Here is a 10943-nt window from a genome sequence, read left to right on the forward strand (position 1 = left end):
TATTTAATTTCCTGCTAAAAATATTAAACTCTTCTGGACGAGTCGTCTGTTTTAATTTCTTCACCAGACGACTGAAATATAAGTCGTCCACACCCTAAACATAACCCCTAAACTTAATTATCTAATTAAAGACTTCATAAAATCAAATCAAACTTGAAAAGTGTTTACTATACACATAAATAAACACATATAGGTGAAAACTAATTTTTGAAAAAAACATTTTAGTTTTCCAAAATCTAACCCTAACAATACATACAATACTACAACATATGTTTGCCAAACTCCTAAACCAAAGTATTTCATGATTCACTACTTCCACTCATCTATCTTCAAAACAAATCAATTTTATCATATCTTAATTTATATCACTTAAAACTGTTTATAATTACTTGATTTTTATTTTTCACGCATCAAAATATTTTTTTACAAGATTTATAAATTATTTTTAAAATAAACCGGTACCAGACGACTTACACTTCAGTCGTCCAGACGACTTCCAACATCTCAGACGACTCAGACGATTTACTAGGGCTATATTCGTAAAAATAGCTTCTGTTTTTTTGTTTGGTCACAAGGGGCTGAGCTGTAATTTCATTAGGCTTTTAGGTTAGTTTTGCATTTGATTCAAGTTTGAGTATAGGTTTGGGGTTAAAATCAAGTTGTGGATTAGTTTTGGCAAAAACCCCAACAAAAAATATACAAAGGACGGGTCAGAATTTCGTTCAATTGATCAGAAGTCGCGTATTTTGGGAAAATTTACATTAAAGCAATATTTAATAACATTCTAACTTCTTGATACCCTATATTTAGATTATTTAAAGCCACTTGACAGCCTAAAAAATCCTAAACCACAAAAATATAACTATGAACTACACAAACCTTAAACCCTAACATACATACAAACCCTCAATTGTATAAACATAATGAGTGTGTAATGATTTCAGCTTAGGCTCATACAAATAAAAATATAATGTCAGGTTACAGATTTTAACTTAGTGTTATATGAAACATACAAATAATACAAATAATTATTAAAAATTTGGAAAATTATAGTGGTATATTATTTTATTAATTGTGGTACTAAATTTTATTTAATAATATCGAAAAATGAAACCAATTAATATTCTATCGATTTCAAAACTTCGCAATTATAAATAAATAAATATATTATAAATTAACATCTGGTTATATATTATTACATTTGTATCTTAATACTTATCATCCTAAACATATTAAACAGCAACTACATATATACCCAAAACACATTATATATTTTTTCAAATATACATTTTATAAAATATAATATGTTCTAAAATAAAATATTTCAAAAGAAACAATCTCGCGCTTTCAAAGTGCGGGTCAATATCTAGTATATTCTTAAAATTGAAACTTTTTTAGGACTATCGTATGGCATCATCTCTCTTAAGGTTTCTCTTTAATAATTTCTTTTGTTACAACAGTTTAAGACATGGCAATGAATATGGATTACTACATCAAATTGCAAGTAGCCACTTCAACTGAAATTAACATCAAATTGTCTGCATAGCATATAAATCATACATTTGAATCTTTGATGAGTTGTTTTAAGTACGTTACGTAGAACATTAAACATTCTTGCTAGCTCGAACACAAACACAATCCCAATTTTTAATTTCTAATATACTTAGCATGACTCTTAACAAAACCTGAATAAAAACCTACTAAACAACTAAAATAAATTGCTTAGGACAAGAAATACACATAGCCAAAGAGTGAGGGAAGGTGGTTGGATACTCTTCATCACCCATAAATCATACAATCAACAAAGACCTAATCACACTTGGATACTCTTCATTACCCATAAATCATACATCCACAAAGATCCAGCTTTCTCGTAAGCCACTGCCATTGCTTCAATCGTTTCAACTTCAAGCTTGAGTTTTCCATCATCCACCTATTCACTCTTATGCTTGTCGATCAAGTCTGCGGCTGATACATCTGCGTTACTCACAAAACTAAACGTTGTTCATCGTGACACTATCCGGCACTATGTATCCTAGCTCTCCCATCTTCTTGAAGATAACCTCCGCTTTATTAACGTTTTGTTAGCATCTCGTGTAGGTGTTTAAGAGTGGAGCGTAGACATAGTACCCCTTCATGTTCTCGAAAGCCGCTTCTGCTCTATCAAAAGTCTTCTTCCCCGAGTTACGTAATTTTTTAGTAAAGCGGTGTACATAGACTCATCCCTCAGATTCTTAGAGATGCTCTCAAGAACTTCTCTGTTTCTTCTAAAAACTAACATGTTTAAAAAAGAAAAAAATCCTCTCACCAACGAAGGGTTCAACTTGTTCCCTTGTTGTCACCATTGCTCAAGCACCGTACTGATCTCTGCTTTCTAATATAAAGCCGACTCGATACGACTCCGCATAACTTGATTCGACGTCCATACGGTTACGTTTGTGTTGGAGCAGAAGAATCGAGCCATGCTATTGTGAGCGAGAATACGCTTTGCGTGTTGCTGAAGACTAATCATGCTCAACTTCAATCTTATTAAAAAAATTCTTAGATCAGCGGAAACCAAAGAAGAAGCTGAAGCAACATTGTTTAAATCTCTTTTCTTTTTCAAAACCGCTATCTCTTTCTCAAAATAAAATCTTAAAAACTCTTGGAAATTTAGACAATTATTTATAGTCACACCAATACTTCATATATCAGAAAGTTTCTCATTATCATATTAGATGGATTATTTTACCAAAAAAAAATATTAGATGGATTAAGTTAATTGTCTTTTTAGATGTTTTTGTTAATTTAACTATTTTAACATTATTTTCCATTTTATTTTGGTACAGAAGACTATCAAAAATCTATCTCCATAACAAATATACGCAGATGCATAGTAAATCATAAAGCTTCTTCCATTGTCGATATATACAATATCAACATTAATTTTTAAAAATATTTTATTTATAAATTTACTTTATTTGATAAAATTTCTATTTTATGTTTAAATTATTAAATTTTGGATATCTTGACATTTTTAAAACTGATAAAAAAACTTATTAGCTTAATTTATTAGATAATATATTTTATTTTATAGAAAATATTTTTTGGAAATTTTGACATTTTAACAAATAGTAAATTAAAAAAATTGAGATGTGTCGTATTCTGATTGGTGGTTTTAAATCTTATGTGGACGCTCTAGATGGTTAATAGCTTCAACTTTTATATAGTATATAGAAAATATTTTTTGGAAATTTTGACATTTTAACAAATAGTAAATTAAAAAAATTGAGATGTGTCGTATTCTGATTGGTGGTTTTAAATCTTATGTGGACGCTCTAGATGGTTAATAGCTTCAACTTTTATATAGTATATAGAAAATATTTTTTGGAAATTTTGACATTTTAACAAATAGTAAATTAAAAAAATTGAGATGTGTCGTATTCTGATTGGTGGTTTTAAATCTTATGTGGACGCTCTAGATGGTTAATAGCTTCAACTTTTATATAGTATATAGAAAATATTTTTTGGAAATTTTGACATTTTAACAAATAGTAAATTAAAAAAATTGAGATGTGTCGTATTCTGATTGGTGGTTTTAAATCTTATGTGGACGCTCTAGATGGTTAATAGCTTCAACTTTTATATAGTATATAGAAAATATTTTTTGGAAATTTTGACATTTTAACAAATAGTAAATTAAAAAAATTGAGATGTGTCGTATTCTGATTGGTGGTTTTAAATCTTATGTGGACGCTCTAGATGGTTAATAGCTTCAACTTTTATATAGTATATAGAAAATATTTTTTGGAAATTTTGACATTTTAACAAATAGTAAATTAAAAAAATTGAGATGTGTCGTATTCTGATTGGTGGTTTTAAATCTTATGTGGACGCTCTAGATGGTTAATAGCTTCAACTTTTATATAGTATATAGAAAATATTTTTTGGAAATTTTGACATTTTAACAAATAGTAAATTAAAAAAATTGAGATGTGTCGTATTCTGATTGGTGGTTTTAAATCTTATGTGGACGCTCTAGATGGTTAATAGCTTCAACTTTTATATAGTATATAGAAAATATTTTTTGGAAATTTTGACATTTTAACAAATAGTAAATTAAAAAAATTGAGATGTGTCGTATTCTGATTGGTGGTTTTAAATCTTATGTGGACGCTCTAGATGGTTAATAGCTTCAACTTTTATATAGTATATAGAAAATATTTTTTGGAAATTTTGACATTTTAACAAATAGTAAATTAAAAAAATTGAGATGTGTCGTATTCTGATTGGTGGTTTTAAATCTTATGTGGACGCTCTAGATGGTTAATAGCTTCAACTTTTATATAGTATATAGAAAATATTTTTTGGAAATTTTGACATTTTAACAAATAGTAAATTAAAAAAATTGAGATGTGTCGTATTCTGATTGGTGGTTTTAAATCTTATGTGGACGCTCTAGATGGTTAATAGCTTCAACTTTTATATAGTATATAGAAAATATTTTTTGGAAATTTTGACATTTTAACAAATAGTAAATTAAAAAAATTGAGATGTGTCGTATTCTGATTGGTGGTTTTAAATCTTATGTGGACGCTCTAGATGGTTAATAGCTTCAACTTTTATATAGTATATAGAAAATATTTTTTGGAAATTTTGACATTTTAACAAATAGTAAATTAAAAAAATTGAGATGTGTCGTATTCTGATTGGTGGTTTTAAATCTTATGTGGACGCTCTAGATGGTTAATAGCTTCAACTTTTATATAGTATATAGAAAATATTTTTTGGAAATTTTGACATTTTAACAAATAGTAAATTAAAAAAATTGAGATGTGTCGTATTCTGATTGGTGGTTTTAAATCTTATGTGGACGCTCTAGATGGTTAATAGCTTCAACTTTTATATAGTATATAGAAAATATTTTTTGGAAATTTTGACATTTTAACAAATAGTAAATTAAAAAAATTGAGATGTGTCGTATTCTGATTGGTGGTTTTAAATCTTATGTGGACGCTCTAGATGGTTAATAGCTTCAACTTTTATATAGTATATAGAAAATATTTTTTGGAAATTTTGACATTTTAACAAATAGTAAATTAAAAAAATTGAGATGTGTCGTATTCTGATTGGTGGTTTTAAATCTTATGTGGACGCTCTAGATGGTTAATAGCTTCAACTTTTATATAGTATATAGAAAATATTTTTTGGAAATTTTGACATTTTAACAAATAGTAAATTAAAAAAATTGAGATGTGTCGTATTCTGATTGGTGGTTTTAAATCTTATGTGGACGCTCTAGATGGTTAATAGCTTCAACTTTTATATAGTATAGATTTTGGATATTGTTTATAAGTTGCAGCACACAATTAGCAACCCACAGAACTTAGAAGAAAAAAAAGAATGGAACAAGAGTTGAGGAACTTAATCAAGGTTTGGATCTCTGCCTTTATTTCCATATCTTACTGTTACTACATCTCTTCAAGAATCTCCAAAGGTTTTCTTCGTCTCCTCTGTCTCCTTCCCATCTTCATCATCTTTCTTCTTATTCCTCTCTTCTTCTCTTCTTTCCACTTCTGCGCCATCTCAGCTTTCTTCCTCTCATGGCTCGCAAACTTCAAGCTAGCTCTCTTTGCTTTTGATCAAGAACCTTTAAGCCCACTTCCTTCAACTCTCTCCCGTTTCTTCTGTTTCGCTTGTTTCCCCATCAAAACCAATCAAACCCCTTCTTCAAATCGTATACCTATGTCCAAATGGGGTCGTGCTTCCAAAGTTATAATCATCTCTTTCTTATTATATCTCTACGGTAAAAATTACCATAACAGTTTATCTCAGCTCCCTTTCTTGGCTATCTTTACTGTCCATGTCTACCTTGAGGCAGAGTTTATCCTCTCTCTATCGGTGCGTTGCTCTCTAAACTTCTTGGTTGTGAAATCGAACCGGTCTTCAATGAGCCTTACTTAGCTACTTCATATCCATCAGTTCTACGTCCAACCATTCACATCCCAGTTCAGCAGTATACGGCTAGGTTAATCGGTCCAAACCTGGCCTTTTATGCTGGAGTGTTGGCGACGTTCCTTGTCTCCTGGTTAATGCATGAGCTTATTTACTTTTATTTTATCCGTAAATCTCCAACTTGGGAAGTCACTTGTTTCTTTATGTTGCATGGAGTTGTAACTTCTTTGGAGATATGGGTGAAGAGGATGCGGTTGTGTCCACCACCGCATCGAGCTGTCTCGAGTCTTGTGGTTGTGGTGTTTGTGTTTGTTACGGCCGGTTGGTTGTTTACACCTCAAGTGCTGAGAAATAATGTGCATAAGAGAGTGATAAATGAATGTTTGTTTGTTATTGACTTTGTCAAATCACAGGTTGTTAATATTGTAATGTAACGTTTCATAGGTCCGACTGGGGGTTTCCGATTGGGGATTTGACCAGTAAAACCTTAAAATTTTTACAATTATCTAAAATTTCTAAAGTCAATAATTTTACCAATGGCTTTTCTTAAATTTCTCAAACTCCCTAAAAACTCTTAGAGCCTCAACTTTTATTTTTTGTTCACATTTCTTTATTTTTTTCTAAAATCAAGAATTTGTGACTTTTAATTTTTTCTAAAATATAGAAATTGTGACTTTTAATTTTTAAAAGCCACAGCCATAAAAGCCACGGACAGAATTTTTGTAAAGTGCTTAGTTTAAAAGCCATGAGAGTCAAAGTCCTAAACAATCACAGCCATAATACGAAGAAAGAGTTTTTTTTGTTATTCTCATCGTTATTATCGATAAAAAGCTTTAGGGCACACATAGTGATGGCAATCAAAGATCTGGACCGCGGGCCTGGCCCGTAAATACTTACTGCAGGGCGGGATTAGGCCTCCATTTGGTAAGCCCGCAAAATTGCGGGCCTCGCAGGACGGATTCAAAGCGGGACGGGTCGAAAGCAAGACGGGTTCAAAATGGAACGGGTCGAAAGCGGGACGGATAGAAAGCGGGATGGACTACAGGTTAACCTGCGAGATTTTGAAGACCCGCAACCCTAAGTCCCCATTTCTGCTTTCACCTAAAACATAGAGAGAGAGAGAGAGAGAAAAGGCAATTCGACGTTATGTAGCTCCGGTGATGGTGGTTTCAGGTCGATGATGCTTTCGGTCTCCCAAGCGCCTTCGAACTGCACTGGTGGAGCTTCTTCGAGTCATCATAAGAAATTTGAAAACTCACTTTCCACCGAAGAAGAAGATCTAGTTCCCGCAATGGGTTATTCATTGTTTTGCCTATATGTATTTATTCACATTATCATACATTTTGGAGTTTTAGGTTTCAATATATCTTTAAATGACTTCTATTATTCTTATTTGCAGAAGATGAAGTTGATGGTGAAGAAGAGAAATCTCCATCTTTTTGTCGCTTGTTGGTGATAATGATGAACAACAAGAAGTGTGATTGGTGTTTTCTTTTTATTTGTTTTTGGGAATAGCATCTTTGATTTGGTGTTGGTTTTATTTAATTTTGGATTCAGAAAACTAAAATATTTGTTATGAACTTATGAGTTATAATATTTGGATTTAACAACTAGAGTATTGTTTATTTTTAAAATGTTTGGAGTCTAACAAAAGTAAATAAACTAGTGTTTTGATCCAACTAAAATCTTCAACTAAGAAGTGTATTGCCTTATCCAGTTCAATCACTGATTAAACTCACTTACTGATACATCATGAAACTGATGAAGCGTCCTGAATCATGTCTTGAAGCGTTCAGGAGTCATATGTCTGTTTGTAATTTTATGTCCAGCGGGCCGATTCGCAAAGGCCTACATGTTTTGCGGTACGGGTTTGGTCAGCCATTTTGAGGACCGCAGCCAGCGCGGGCCTGACCCGCTCGAAGACGAGCCCGCTGCGGTACAGGACGGGATGGGACGGATCAACCGGTTTGACATTCCTAGGCACACACTTGGGAAATAGAGACGGGACAAAACAGGAGCAATGAACTTTTTGTCACGCGTTACTAATTTGAATCTCATTTCCAAAACAAAAAATGGTTTTTGTTATAATTCATATTGTGGATGTCCATAACCGGCCCATATCTTAGAGAGAGAGTCGGTCCGTCTAGAGAAAGAGAGAGACGGACGCGCCGTAGAGAGAGAGAGAGAGTCGGCTACTTCCTTTTCTCCTTTGGCTACTTCCCTATTTATTTTAGACTTATGATTTGTACTCTTTCCATATTTGTATTTCCATATTCTAGTCTTTCCATTATTCTATGACGGTGTAATTCCCTATATATAAAGGGCTACTTATGTTTATGAATAATATAGAAACATACAGATTCTATTCTCTTTTTTCACAACATGTTATCAGTACGATTACTCTAAACCCTAAGCTAAACAAACCCTAGCCGGTGAATCCATAATCCCCTCGACGATAAACCCTAACCGTTGAGAACTCCCGATCACGAACCCTAAACCTAATACTCATCCTGTTCCCGTTCGTGACACGATCCCAGCTCACGACCTCAGACCGTCTCAACTCAATCCCGAGACACGATCTCAGCCATCTCGCGATAGACGACTCGATACCGCTCGCGATAACAGCTTGTTTCCGTTCGTGATCAGACGATCTCAGCTTCAGCTTGCGTTCCCGCTACCAGCAAGGACAGCTCGCGATACGTTCCAGCTCTAGACAACCTCAGCTCGTTCGCATATCAATCTCAACGTTCAGCTCGCGATCCTCATCTCAGTGGTGGTCCATTCAACCCTACTTGAGGTTAAGGTAATCCTTAAAACCTAATCGAAACACTAGGGTAATAGAGTAAAACCCCAATGAGTAAATCGAAGCTCATAATCATAAGTTCGATTCCCTAAACCCCAATTGATCTAATGATCAAAATCGTTTTCCTAATACCTTTAGCCCCATACATGCATAATGCATGCTATGCATGAAATCGATTAAAACCCTAAAGCTAATGCATAATCGATTTTATCCAAACCCTAATTAATCTTTGAGATCAAAATTTATTGTTTGAATGTTTGTATGTTTGGATATAGTATGCTACCCTTGATTAATTAAAACCGTATTGAATTTGATCACATAGAAATCGATTGCTAGGATTGATAATCTCATTCTTGAGTTTGGTTGTTTGAATTGATAAAACCGATTGAATGATTTTCAAATTGAAGTCAAAATGATTGTTTATTCGAAACCCTAATGTCGTGAAATTAGAATCGAATACTATCTTGTTTTATTGATTAAAACCGAATGCTTGAATTGAAATAGAAATCACTAGCTAGGTTAAATTATTTATGCATTCTACTTGATAATGATCCGGCTAGTATTGATAGTTTTCATACATTCTCGAATGAACCCTAATTGATGCATTGCTCGACTGTTTGATTACAATTACACATTGAACTCTTAGAAAACCGTTTGCTAAGATTGAAAATGAATAACCATTGTATTGATTGCATTGAAACCATTTGCTAAGATTGTAGCCGTGCGGCTTGTTTGCATCATGCATGCATAATAGTACGAACTGATTGCATATAGAATTTGAATGCTAAGATTGAACATGTGTGCATCATATACGAATGACCTATTTGCATCATACCTAGAATCCGGATTGCTTGAGCATATTGATTGCATTCGCTTGAACACTTTTAAATCTAAATTATGAAATATATGATTTCAGATGTCGAAAATCAACAACTTGGATTTTGCTGCCCTAAATCTCTCTGGAGATAATTACTTGCAATGGGCACTTGATACTAAGATCATCCTAAAATCCAAGGGACTCTGTGAATGTATCACCGACGGCAATAATGCAAGTGAGAAAGATAGATATGGAGCTATATTAATTATATGCCATCATATTATTGAGAGTCTCAAAGATCAGTATTTGACTATTGAGAATCCTCTAGACCTTTGGACATAGTTGAAAACGAGATATGATCACCAGAGAATGGTGTTATTACACAAGGCTATGTATGATTTGAGGAATCTCATAATCCAGGACTTCAAGTCCGTGGACGAGCATAACTCGGCCCTATTTAAGATAGTTTCTAAATTGAAACTGTGTGGTGAGGATATAAGAGATAAGGATATGCTTGAGAAAACCTTTTCCACCTTCCACACAAGCAATGTGTTGTTACAACAACAGTACCGAGAGAAGGGCTTCACAACTTATGCTAATCTGATCTCTTGTCTCTTGCTCGCTAAGCAGAACAATGAACTGTTGATGAGAACAGGGCAATTGAGACCTCCTGGGACAAACCCATTACCTGAGGCACATGCGGCCGTAGAGGATAAGAAAGAGTCGAACCATGTCCAGAGTGATAGCCAACACGGCCGTGGTCGTGGAAAATGGCACGGACGTAGTGTTCGAGGCTGAAAATCGTTTGGTCGAGGCCGAGGCAACTCATATGGCCGTGGCCAAGGAAACTCTTATGGAGGCCGTGGTCATGGCCGAGGCCGTGGTACATCATTTAAACTACAAAATTTGACCAAATCCATGTGCCATAGATGTGCTATGGATAATCATTGGGCTAAGACATGTAGGACTCCCAAACATCTCGTTGAACTCTCCCAAGAGAGTTTGAAAGGGAAGAATCATGAAGCTCATATGACTTATCAAGATGGTGAAGATGATTTCAATCATGAAACAGACGATCTTATGGATTATGAAACTTCAGATTGTTTAAAAGAATGAAGTTGAATTCGACATCTATATTTTGTGTTCTTTGCTTTGTCTTTTCCATGTTTTGATTGCTTTGAACTTATTTTATTAATGAATGAAAGTTTTTATATGAAGTCTCTAAAGTATCATTCCGGGTATAGCCAGTCTCATAGAGGGCTACGGCCAGGCCAACATCATGTTGCCTAAGGGTACGCATCTAGAGATATCTGATGCATTGTATTCACCCAGCTCTAAGAGAAGCCTATTGAGCTTTAAAGACATTTGAATGAATGGCTTTCATATTGA

The 10943-nt window shown here is 33.7% G+C and overlaps 1 pseudogene; it reads left to right on the forward strand.

The window, feature by feature from the left end:
* The first annotated feature begins 5382 nt into the window (after positions 1-5382).
* On the forward strand, positions 5383-6368 carry LOC106326539 (annotated as a pseudogene).
* The last annotated feature ends 4575 nt before the right edge of the window (positions 6369-10943 follow it).

This window comes from Brassica oleracea, chromosome C2 (genome assembly GCF_000695525.1).
Source record: "Brassica oleracea var. oleracea cultivar TO1000 chromosome C2, BOL, whole genome shotgun sequence".
Taxonomy (NCBI): Eukaryota; Viridiplantae; Streptophyta; class Magnoliopsida; order Brassicales; family Brassicaceae; genus Brassica; species Brassica oleracea.